Here is a 12,105-nt window from a genome sequence, read left to right on the forward strand (position 1 = left end):
ACTCCTATGAGTATCTATGATGCTCTGGTTTCCTGATAAAAGGAACTGAATGACAGCTCTGTGGCTGTAACGTACCTCCCTTAACATACTCCATTTTCAAAGCTGCAAGTGGCGGAACTATTTATAGCTATCGGAACATCATGAAACTTTTTCTTTTTTTAGTTGGGTCATCACTCTTCTCATTAGTTTGATGCAACCCGCCACGATTTCCTCTACTGTGCCAACCGCTACATCTCAGGATTGCGCTTGTAACCCGTGTCCTCAGTAATTTGCTGGATGTATTCCAGATTCTGTCTTCCTATACAGTTTTTACACTCTACAACTCCCTCATGTCTCATCAGATTTCCTATCATCCTATCCCTTCTCCTTGTCAGTGTTTTTCACATATTTGTTTTCTCTCCAATTCTGGGTGGAACCTCTTCAGTCCTTACCTTATGAGTCCACCTAATTTTCAACATCCGTCTGTAGCACCTCATCTCAAATGCATCGAGTCCCTTCTGTCCCGGTTTTCCCACAGTTCATGTTTCACTACAATACACTGTTGTACCCCAGACGTACATTCTCAAAACTTTCTTCCTCAGATTAAGGCCTATGTTTACTACTGCTAGATTTCCTCTGGGCAGGAATGCCTCATTTGCCATTGCTAGTCTGCTTTTCATGTCCTCCTTACTCCGTCCGTCACAGGTTATTTTACTGCCTAGGTAGCAGTATTCCTGAACTTCAACTAAATCGAGACCATCAATCCTGATGTTTTCTCGCTGTTCTCATTTACGCTACTCCCCATGACTTTCGACTATCTTCGATTTACTCTCAGTCCATATTCTGGACTCATTAGATTTCTCATTCCATTCAGCATATCATGTAATTCTTCTCCACTTTCACTCAGGATAGCAATGTCATTAGCGAGTCGTGTCAGTGATACCCTTTCATCTTGGATTTTAATTCCGCTCCTAAACCTTTCTTTTATTTCCAACATTGCTTCTTTGATGTACTGATTGAACAGTAGGGGCGAAAGACAACATCCTGCCATACATCATTTTTAATCCGAGCACTTCGTTCTTGGTCGTCCACTCACATTATTCCCTCTTGGCTCTTCTACATATTCCCTATAGCTTACCCCTGTTTTTCTAAGAATTTCGAACATCTTGCACCATTTTACAACTTCGAACGCTTTTTACAGGTCGACAAATCCGATAAACGTGTCTTGATTTATCGTTAGTTTTGCTTTCATTATCAACCGCAACGTCAGAAATGCCATTCTCGTGTCTTTACCTTTTCTAAAGCCAAACTGAACGTCATCTATCACATCCTCAGTCTTCTTCCATTCTTCTGTGTGTTATTCTTTTCAGCAACTAAATTGGAATTCCAAGTTTTTGCACCATTCTTTTGCTTTATAATCTATTTTCTTGCAACACACCTCAGTTTTAGGTTCAAGATTTGTAGCCTTTTGTCCCAAAGCACCGAACGGCTACGTTTTTTAACCCCTAATTATTTTCTTCTAGTGCTTTTCTTAATTCCTCACTTTCTCGTCTTGCTTTTCTTATTTCCCCCTTGTATGCTTTTTGTGCTTTTCTTAATTCATCATTATGTTCTTTTTCTTCTTACAAAATTAATTTTAGCGTAGACCTTAGAGCCTAATCATCATCCTGAATTGGCAAAGTATCTCCTGACTCAGCACTATGAGTTACTGTATGTAACTCACGTGTTGGCTTTTTAGTTATGTCAACGTCAAAATCATTTTCTCTGGCATCGCCATTTCAGTCAATCACTTCCCACTAAATCTACATTTTCACTGTCTTCGCTATTAGTTAATTCTACATTCGCAGTGAAATCATTCATGGCTCTATCAGATTTCTCTGAGATCATTGATTGGGCCGGTCCGTCTACCTCCTCGACTTACCGGGACCAATTACCTTCACTTTTTGCAGGAATACCCGGCGTGCTGAAAGATGTTCCCCTGGACATACGGCCACGCTTGTGTTTGGAGTATTATGGGGCGTCCTCACGCAACAGTCATGCTGTGCGCAGATATTTAAATGAACTCTTCGACGGCCGGTTAATTGGCATATGTGCTCGTGGCATATGACACCCGAGATCAGCAGACGTCACGCCACCGGAATTTTACGAGGGCAGTTCAATAAGTAATGCAACACATTTTTTTTCTCGGCCAATTTTGGTTGAAAAAACCGGAAATTTCTTGTGGAATATTTTCAAACATTCCTGCTTCGTCTCGTATAGTTTCAGTGACTTCCGACAGGTGGCAGCGCTGTACGGAGCTGTTAAAATGGCGTCTGTAACGGATGTGCGTTGCAAACAACGGGCAGTGATCGAGTTTCTTTGGCGGAAACCAGGGCATCTCAGATATTCATAGGCGCTTGCAGAATGTCTACGGTGATCTGGCAGTGGACAAAAGCACGATGAGTCGTTGGGCAAAGCGTGTGCCATCATCGCCGCAAGATCAAGCAAGACTGTCTGATCTCCCGCGTGCGGGCCGGCCGTGCACAGCTGTGACTCCTGCAATGGCGGAGCGTGCGAACACACTCGTTCGAGATGATCGACGGATCACCATCAAACAACTCAGTGCTCAAATGACATCTCTGTTGGTAGTGCTGTCACAATTGTTCACCAGTTGGGATATTCAAAGCTTTGTTCCCGCTGGGTCCCTCGTTGTCTAACCGAACACCATAAAGAGCAAAGGAGAACCATCTGTGCGGAATTGCTTGCTCGTCATGTGGCTGAAGGTGACAATTTCTTGTCAAAGATTGTTACAGGCGATGAAACATGGGTTCATCACTTCGAACCTGAAACAAAACGGCAATCAATGCAGTGGCGCCACACCCACTCCCCTACCAAGAAAAAGTTTAAAGCCGTACCCTCAGCTGGTAAAGTCATGGTTACAGTCTTCTGGGACGCTGAAGGGGTTATTCTGTTCGATGTCCTTCCCCATGGTCAAACGATCAACTCTGAAGTGTATTGTGCTACTCTTCATAAATTGAAGAAACGACTTCAGAGTGTTCGTAGGCCCAAAAATCTGAACGAACTTCTCCTTCCTCATGACAACGCAAGACCTCACACAAGTCTTCGCACCCGAGAGGAGCTCACAAAACTTCAGTGGAGTGTTCTTCCTCATGTACCCTACAGCCCCGATCTCGCACCGTCGGATTTCCATATGTTTGGCCCAATGAAGGACGCAATCCGTGGGAGGCACTACGCGGATGATGAAGAAGTTATTGATGCAGTACGACGTTGGCTCCGACATCGACCAGTGGAATGGTACCGTGCAGGCATACAGGCCCTAATTTCAAGATGGCGTAAGGCCGTAGCATTGAATGGAGATTACGATGAAAAATAGTGTTGTGTAGCTAAAAGATTGGGGAATAACCTGGTGTATTTCAATGCTGAATAAAACAACCCCTGTTTCAGAAAAAAAATGTGTTGCATTACTTATTGAACTGCCCTCGTAGCTGTGGGGATTCTGTAAGGTTCTAGTTCACCCATCCGGACGCGAGCCACCTAGAAACGAAGAAGGATTAATGTATCGCATTTAGCAAGCCGTCAATCACATCAGGGCAATGCCAGGAATCTTTGGAAGAGTTCGTCAAAACACCGCTCGACGTTACCAAGTTTGTGTCGCGTCAGAGAGTCGCCGCTTTAAGTAAACAATGTCCTAGCTACAAAAATGGCCCGTTTCAGAGCCGACAGAATTTGTAAGAGACTTTCTGTACGCGAACTAACAGCTGTTGACGGGTTTGTTCCCGGTACGTCTTATCATGGAACTACAATGGATGTTTCGGGACCCCGGCAGATTCCCCCCCAGGCCACAAGAGTGGAAGGCTGACGCGCTGCCAACGAGCGTGCGCGCCGCCTTCGATTCATCTCGATCTCCGGCAGTCAAAGCATTCGCGGTCATGCGTAGTCCAGAGCATCCGGTTACAGGGCAACCCCGTGGCCAATAGGATCGCTCGGTGGCAAGTTTCCGTAGTTTAAAAACCGCGCGTTGTCGACCTACCCGACATTAGTAATTTTTGTTCCTACTGGCATCAACTATCCACGGTTAAAATTTAGTTACACAGTTGCTCTCCACCCTGTATAGATAGTGAGAGGTATTAACGTGCGTAGGCAAGCGGGGTAGCCGTGCGGTCTTACGCGCCTTGCCACGGTTCGCGCGGCTGATCCCGTCGGAGGTTCGAGTCTTCCTTTGGGCATGGGTGTATGTGCTGTCCTTAGCATAGATAGTTTAAGTAGTATGTAAGCCTAGGAACCGATGACCTTAGCAGTTTGGTTCCACAGAACTTACCACAAATTTCTAAAAAATTTGGCGTGCATATGAAAAACCCCTTCCCTCGAAAATTTCTGTGCTTCATACCTCCTCCGTGTTACCACAGATGACGTGTCAACGATCTCATTTTTACTAAGGCTGCAGTACACTTGAGGTGTCTACTTTCTTCCACCGTCCTGAGTGGAATGAATAAATTCTAATTAATGTTCGCGAATTAATGTCCTATAGTTGTTGTCCCTTGTTTAGAAAAGGGCACGTAGGTCGTTTATCCGTTATGTTGCCGCTGTAATAAACTCTTAACGAGCAACTAAATTTTCCGTTATTTTGTTTATACGGGATGACACTCGCTTTTATTCTCAAAATACGAGAAACTGCACAATTATATTCCTCTTTATGAATTACAAATAATTTCCATTCTTCAAACCCTCATAGAAAATAAATAAAGTAATGAACTGCGTATTTCCGTGATTACTCTCAAACTGTTCTCAGTAGCCTGTCCAAATAACCAGATACTGGTAATAAAGTCTTAACTGATACCGAGCGCTGTAGACAAAATGTCTGTCCTTCGAGGCTGACTAACAGGCTCATATTTACAAACCGCAGATTGTTAATTAAGCCCTAACTAATACCAACAATGGCAGGCAACATGCCTGTCGTCCGATACTGCCGAACCTGCTCGTATCTTATCACCTAACCACTTCGCCCGCCACGCAAGTGCCTCCAAAGTGCTTCGCCTGCCTTTTCGTTTAGATATTGTTTGTTGTTCTGCTGGTACTTAACACTTTTAAATGAAGAGAGAGATGCATTCATAGAAAATGCAAGTAAATTCAAAGTTAAGTTTTTCTAACATTAGCAATGGAATTTTGGCGCCCTACTTCCGAACGCAGCAGCCAGTCGGAGAGGAGGGCTACAATTTAGTCGGCCATTCTCCGATATCCGTTCCTGGTGGTGACAGCTGGATTGTTCGAATAACTCGCGAAAATACGGCCGAGTTAATTTGTCAAAACCGGTGGTATTTCGACATAAAAACCCAATAAGGTGAGCTGACAGGATAGAAATGATAGAGAAGATTCAACGGAGAGGAGCGCGCTTCGTTACAATATCATTTAGTAATCGCGAAAGCGTTACGGAGACTCCAGTGGAAGACTCTGCAAAAGAGACACGTTCAGTAGCTCGGTACGGGCTTTTGTTGAAGTTTCGAGAACATACCTTCACCGAGGAGTCAAGCAGTATATGTATTGCTCCCTCCTACGTATATCTCGCGAAGAGACCATGAGGATAAAATCAGAGACATTAGAGCCCACACAGAGGCATACCGACAATCTTTCTTTCCACGAACAATACGAGACTGGAATAGAAGGGAGAACCGATAGAGTTACTCAAAGTACCCTCCGCCACACACCGTCAGGTGGCTAGCGGAGTATGGATGTAGATGTAGATGTAGATCATCGGTACCTCACTCCACATTATGTCTTCCCATTGCTGCCTTCTCAACTTCTCTGAAAAAAGCCTCTTGTAGATGGATACTTTGTGTCATGGCTGTAAAAGCTGAAATATTACAAAACTTCCGTCACTTTTCTCCACTTACAGAAACACTCATTTTTGTGCTTTACAAAAGTCATACAATACGTACAAGAGCCAAGTGGGAATACTAAGAGTGGACGACCAAGAACGAAATGCTCGGATTAGAAAACGTGGAAGCAAGGATGTTGTCTTCCGCCCCTACTGTAGAATCTGTACATCGAAGAAGAAGTGGTGGAAATAAAAGAAAGGTTGAGTAGTGGGACTAAAATTCAAAGTGAAATTATATCAATGATACGATTCGCTAATGATATTGCTATCCTGAGTGAAAGTGAAGAAGAATTAAATATGCTGAATGGAATCAATAGTCTAATGAGTATAGAATATGGATTGAGAGTAAATCGAAGAAAGACGAAAGCAGAACTGAGAACACCGAGGAACTTAATATTAGGATTGATGGTCACGAAACAGATGTAGTTGAGGAATTCTACCACCTAGGCAGTAAAGCCGGCCGCGGTGGCCGTGCGGTTCTGGCGCTGCAGTCTGGAACCGCGGGACTGCTACGGTCGCAGGTTCGAATCCTGCCTCGGTCATGGATGTGTGTGATGTCCTTAGGTTAGTTAGGTTTAAGTAGTTCTAAGTTCTAGGGGACTTATGACCTAAGATGTTGAGTCCCATAGTGCTCAGAGCCATTTGAACCATTTAGGCAGCAAAATAACCAATGACAGACGGACCTACGAGAATATGAGAAGAAGACTAGCACTGGCAAAAAGAGCATTCCTGGCCGAGAGAAGTTTACTAGAATCAAACATAGACCTTAATATGAGGAAGAAATTTCTGAGTAGGTACGTATGGAGCACAGCGTTGTACGGTAGTGAAACATGGACATGGACTGTGGGAAAACCGGAACAGAAGGGAATCGAAGCATTTGAGATGTAGAGCTACAGAGGAATGTTGAAAATGAGGATCACTGATAAGGAATGAGGAGGTTCTGCGCAGAATCAGAGAGGAAGGGAATATGTGGGGAACACTGACAAGTACAAGGGACAGGATGGTAGGACATCTGTAGGACATCCGTGAATGTCTTCGATGGTATTAGAGCTGTAGAGGGCAAAAACTGTAGAGGAAGACAGAGATTGGAATACAGCCAGCAAATAAATGTGGAAGTGCGTTACAAGTGCAATCCTGAGATGAAGAGATTGACACAGGAGAGGAATTCGTAGCGGACCGCATCCAACCAGTCACAAGACTGATGACTAAAAAAAAAAAAAAAGAACAATCCTTTAGTTCACATCCTCTGTTAGTATGATGCGTTTTATAGTCTCCGTAGGAGAAGCAAGAAAGTAATAATTCACCAGCTAAACCAAGTGACGCCGGAATTACAATTCTAAAGCCTGGAGGGCTGTGTAATGCTATTAAGGACACGGACTTTAAACGGAAGCGTTCCGTTACTGCCCGAGTATTTTTATTTTACACGTGTTGTATACGTATCTTATTGAGATGCAATCGACGACTTGATAAAGAGTGTCCTGGGCCTTTTCGGCTAAAAAAAAAAAAAAAATGCTGTGATACACGTGCAAATAGATTGCATTTCAAATCAAGTTTCTGAGGTAAATTTTGAGAAATGAGCTGTCGATGTAGTAGTTCTCTCCTTGCAGAGACATAGTATTCCATTTCTACGCATAAACGGCGTTTTCATTAAATCAGTTCTACTGGTAAACCTTGTTGTACCGTTGATGGCTTCATTGTTCCTGGAGTTGACAGCTGGATTGTTCGAATAACTCGCAAAAATATGGCGAGATAATTTGTCAAAACCGTCGGTATTTCGACAGAAAAACCCAGTGAGGTGATCTGACAGGAAGGGTAACCTGTCGAGATGTCGGCTGTTTTCGACAAATTAACATGGCCACATTTTCGTGAGCTACTCGATCACAGTACACGCCATGAAAAGCTTACAGATGAGAATCGGATTATTTGTGTCCCTTGCATGATCATGTCAAATAATTTATTTGCACCGAGGTCCACGGGAAAGAAAGAAAAATCGAGTGAAAAGCTTATTCCGCACCGGATGTCGTTGGCTGGATTAAAATTTTTTATGTCCTTATCACCACGGCGCTGTTTCGGTCTGCAGGCATTTTCAGATAAGTACAATATGTTCCTTCGAGCGGACATACTTGAGTAACAGTTTAGACGTTCTTCCAAACAAATGTTGCTTAAATGTAATGGTGTGGGTGGAGTCTTAAATCGTGCAGTCAAACAATGTTGTCAAGAACGGTGACGTCACGTTCCCTTATAAGTGTGACGCTCACACTTGAAAGTGATGTGTTACATCACGATTACTTTGTCTTCTGTTCAAACCCTTCGTCACATAGTAACATTTACGTACAAATTCGAATATAAATTAGAAGTATTCCAACCGCTTTCTTCCTTACTGTTTTTTCCACCTGCAAAAGCTATTCAAGAGAAGGGAAAAATAGTAGTTCCACTAGCTCCTGAATGGTTCCAACAATACCTGAGACTCACAAAGAATTCCTTAAGCATTAGTGAGTAAATACAAGAACTGCTGAGTGTCGCCCTAAGAGTCCAGTCCAGGTCTTACACTTTGCACCATACTCTTTACATTTACTCTACAAACATTTGTCTTTCTCCACGAGGCGTCCACTGAAAGCCATCTACACGCGCTGCGGCTTGAAAGGAAGTGTGTCTTGGAATCCATTAGTAAATTGCGTGGCAGCGAGAGACAATTTTTCAAAGTGGCTGAGAAGGTTAATGATTTATGAGAGGCTGAGCTTCTCAAGCTGCGGAGATAACTCCTGGACCTTATGCTAGAGACACGAGCGCAGAGATGACCGTAACTGTTCACTACAGCCTACCGCTAAATATGCTAATAGGGTGTTCAGATACGCAAATCGAAAGAGGAATATTGACAAATATATGAACTGTCATCTTATCTGAAATATTTTTCTTGTTACACTATTTATAATGGGAATAAAATCCGGAGTACATTAGAAGAACGCTGGTCATCATTCCTGCGTATCGGTTCCTTACCGAAAAGTTATCTTGTTCTGATAACTGAACAGCTGAAAGTGTACGATATGATTAAGGTACAAGTGCAATAGAGGACAATGTGAGAATTAACAGAGATTTGTCTTCAACAGTGTGCAAAATTAATGTCAGAAGATATTACTTATCATGGTATTTGATTGATGCATAATTTCGAAGCGTTTTTGTCTTGCGTGCTGGTATTCCGGATGCTATGAGTTTATCTATGGATTGTCAATTTTTATTTGTAGTTCACTCTTGCTACTTGAGTTTACATTTGGCATTTGGAGCTAGTGAGTGGAGATGAGGACACTAAAAAATGGTGTGCTAAATGGAGAAAACGGAACATTTCTGACATATTCTTCTGTTTGAGGTCAGTAGAGGCGTAACAGGAGCGGACGCAGCCAGAAACGTTTGCGCCGTGTATGGGGATAATGCCACTGGACAGATCACAGCAAGAAAATGGTTTTCTCGTTTTAAGAAGGACCGTTTTGACATTAATGACTCTCCATGTTCATGAAGACCTTCGAGGTTTGATGAAGATTGTTGAAACTCATTACTCGGCAACGATCCGCCTTGATGTACCCGAGAACTAGCAGATGTGATGAACTGTGATGATTCAACCATGACGCGACATTTGCGTGCAAGAAAGGTTCAAAAATTTCAGTATATGCACCGGATGTTCTAAGCCAAGATCACAAAAATTTGTGGGTGACCATATATGCATTTCTTCTTCCTCATCCTAAATTGTCTCTTGAGCAACAACGACCATTCCTACCTTGTGTTGTTACTGGTGACGAGAAATGGTGTCTTTATGCTAATATAAGGAACAGGTACAAAGAAGGTAGCTGCGAAGAAACCATGGGTAACAGAAGAAATGCTTCAGTTGATTGATGAAAGGAGGAAGTACAAACATGTTCCGGGAAAATCAGGAATACAGAAATACAAGTCGCTGAGGAATGAAATAAATAGGAAGTGCAGGGAAGCTAAGACGAAATGGCTGCAGGAAAAATGTGAAGACATCGAAAAAGATATGATTGTCGGAAGGACAGACTCAGCATACAGGAAAGTCAAAACAACCTTAGGTGACATTAACAGCAACGGTGGAAACATTAAGAGTGCAACGGGAATTCCACTGTTAAATGCAGAGGGGAGAGCAGATAGGTGGAAAGAATACATTGAAAGCCTCTATGAGGGTGAAGATTTGTCTGATGTGATAGAAGAAGAAACAGGAGTAGATTTAGAAGAGATAGGGCATCCAGTATTAGAATCGGAATTTAAAAGAGCTTTGGAGGACTTACGGTCAAATAAGGCAGAAGGGATAGATAACATTCCATCAGAATTTCTAAAATCATTGGGGGGAAGTGGCAACAAAACGACTATTCTCGTTGGTGTGTAGAATGTATGAGTCTGGCGACATACCATCTGACTTTCGGAAAAGCATTATCCACACAATTCCGAAGACGGCAAGAGCTGACAAGTGCGAGAATTATCGCACAATCAGCTTATCAGCTCATGAATCGAAGCTGCTTACAAGAATAATACACAGAAGAATGGAAAAGAAAATTGAGAATGCGCTAGGGACGATCAGTTTGGCTTTAGGAAAAGTAAAGGGACGAGAGAGGCAATTCTGACGTTAGGGCTAATAATGGAAGCAAGGCCAAAGAAAAATCAAGACACTTTCGTAGGATTTGTCGACCTGGAAAAAGCGTTCGACAATATAAAATGGTGCAAGCTGTTCGAGATTCTGAAAAAAGTAGGGGTAAGCTATAGGGAGAGACGGGTCATATACAATATGTACAATAACCAAGAGAGAATAATAAGAGTGGACGATCAAGAACGAAGTGCTCGTATTAAGAAGGGTGTAAGAGAAGGCTGTAGCCTTTCGCCCCTACTCTTCAATCTGTACATCGAGGAAGCAATGATGGAAATAAAAGAAAGGTTCAGGAGTGGAATTAAAATACAAGGAGAAAGGATATCAATAATACGATTCGCTGATGATATTGCTATCCTGAGTGAAAGTGAAGAAGAATTAAATGATCTGCTGAACGGAATGAACAGTCTAATGAGTACACAGTATGGTTCGAGAGTAAATCGGAGAAAGACGAAGGTAGTGAGAAGTAGTTGAAATGAGAACAGCGAGAAACTTAACATCAGGATTGATGGTAATGAAGTCAATGAAGTTAAGGAATCCTGCTACCTTGGCAGACGGACGGAGCAAGGAGGACATCAAAGGCAGACTCGCTATGGCAAAAAAGGCATTTCTGGCAAAGAGAAGTCTACTAATATCAAATACCGGCCTTAATTTGAGGAAGAAATCTCTGAGGATGTACGTCTGGAGTACAGCATTGTATGGTAGTGAAACATGGACTGTGGGAAAACCGGAACAGAAGAGAAGCGAAGCATTTGAGATGTGGTGCTATAGACGAATGTTGAAAATTAGGTGGACTGATAAGGTAAGGAATGAGGAGGTTCTACGCAGAATCGGAGAGGAAAGGAATATGTGGAAAACACTGATAAGGAGAAGGGACAGGATGATAGGACATCTGCCAAGACATGAGGGAATGTCTTCCATGGTACTAGAGGGAGCTGTAGGGGGCAAAAACTGTAGAGGAAGACAGAGATTGGAATACGTCAAGCAAATAATTGAGCACGTAGGTTGTAAGAGCTACTCTGAGATGAAGAGGTTGGTACAGGAAAGGAATTCGTGGCGGACCGCATCAAACCAGTCAGTAGACTGATGACAAAAAAAAAAAAAGAAAAATGGAAAGAAAGGAATGAAAAGGCCCAAGAAAAGCAGAAATTCCCCGTTCAAAGACATGCGCGCATCCACAAAAAATAATACTATGCATCCGGTGTAAAAGCGACGGTGTACTGCGAATTGCTTCCCCGAAGTATAGCCATCACTGCTGATATTTATCGCCAGCAACCAAGCCACGTTTCAGGCGCAATCCAAGAACAACGGCCAGGAAGACTACGTGACGTAATGTTAGCCACGATAACGCTCCCCAGCATTCTGCTAGAATGACAGAGAACACTGTACAGGAGTCTGGCTGGGAAGTCACTCCGCACCCACCTTGTTCACCTGACCTTACGCACTCAGATTTTCATCTTTTCCCCTCTCTATCAAACAATCATAGAAGAACTTCCTTCCCAGACGAAAATGCTCTCCAAACACGTCTCGACTGGTTCCTCGCCCCAAAACCTAGTGATTTCTACGATCGCGGAATCGAAAATTTACCCCACCGTTGGCAGACTGTTGT

Source organism: Schistocerca americana, chromosome 3, assembly GCF_021461395.2.
Source record: "Schistocerca americana isolate TAMUIC-IGC-003095 chromosome 3, iqSchAmer2.1, whole genome shotgun sequence".
Classification (NCBI taxonomy): Eukaryota; Metazoa; Arthropoda; class Insecta; order Orthoptera; family Acrididae; genus Schistocerca; species Schistocerca americana.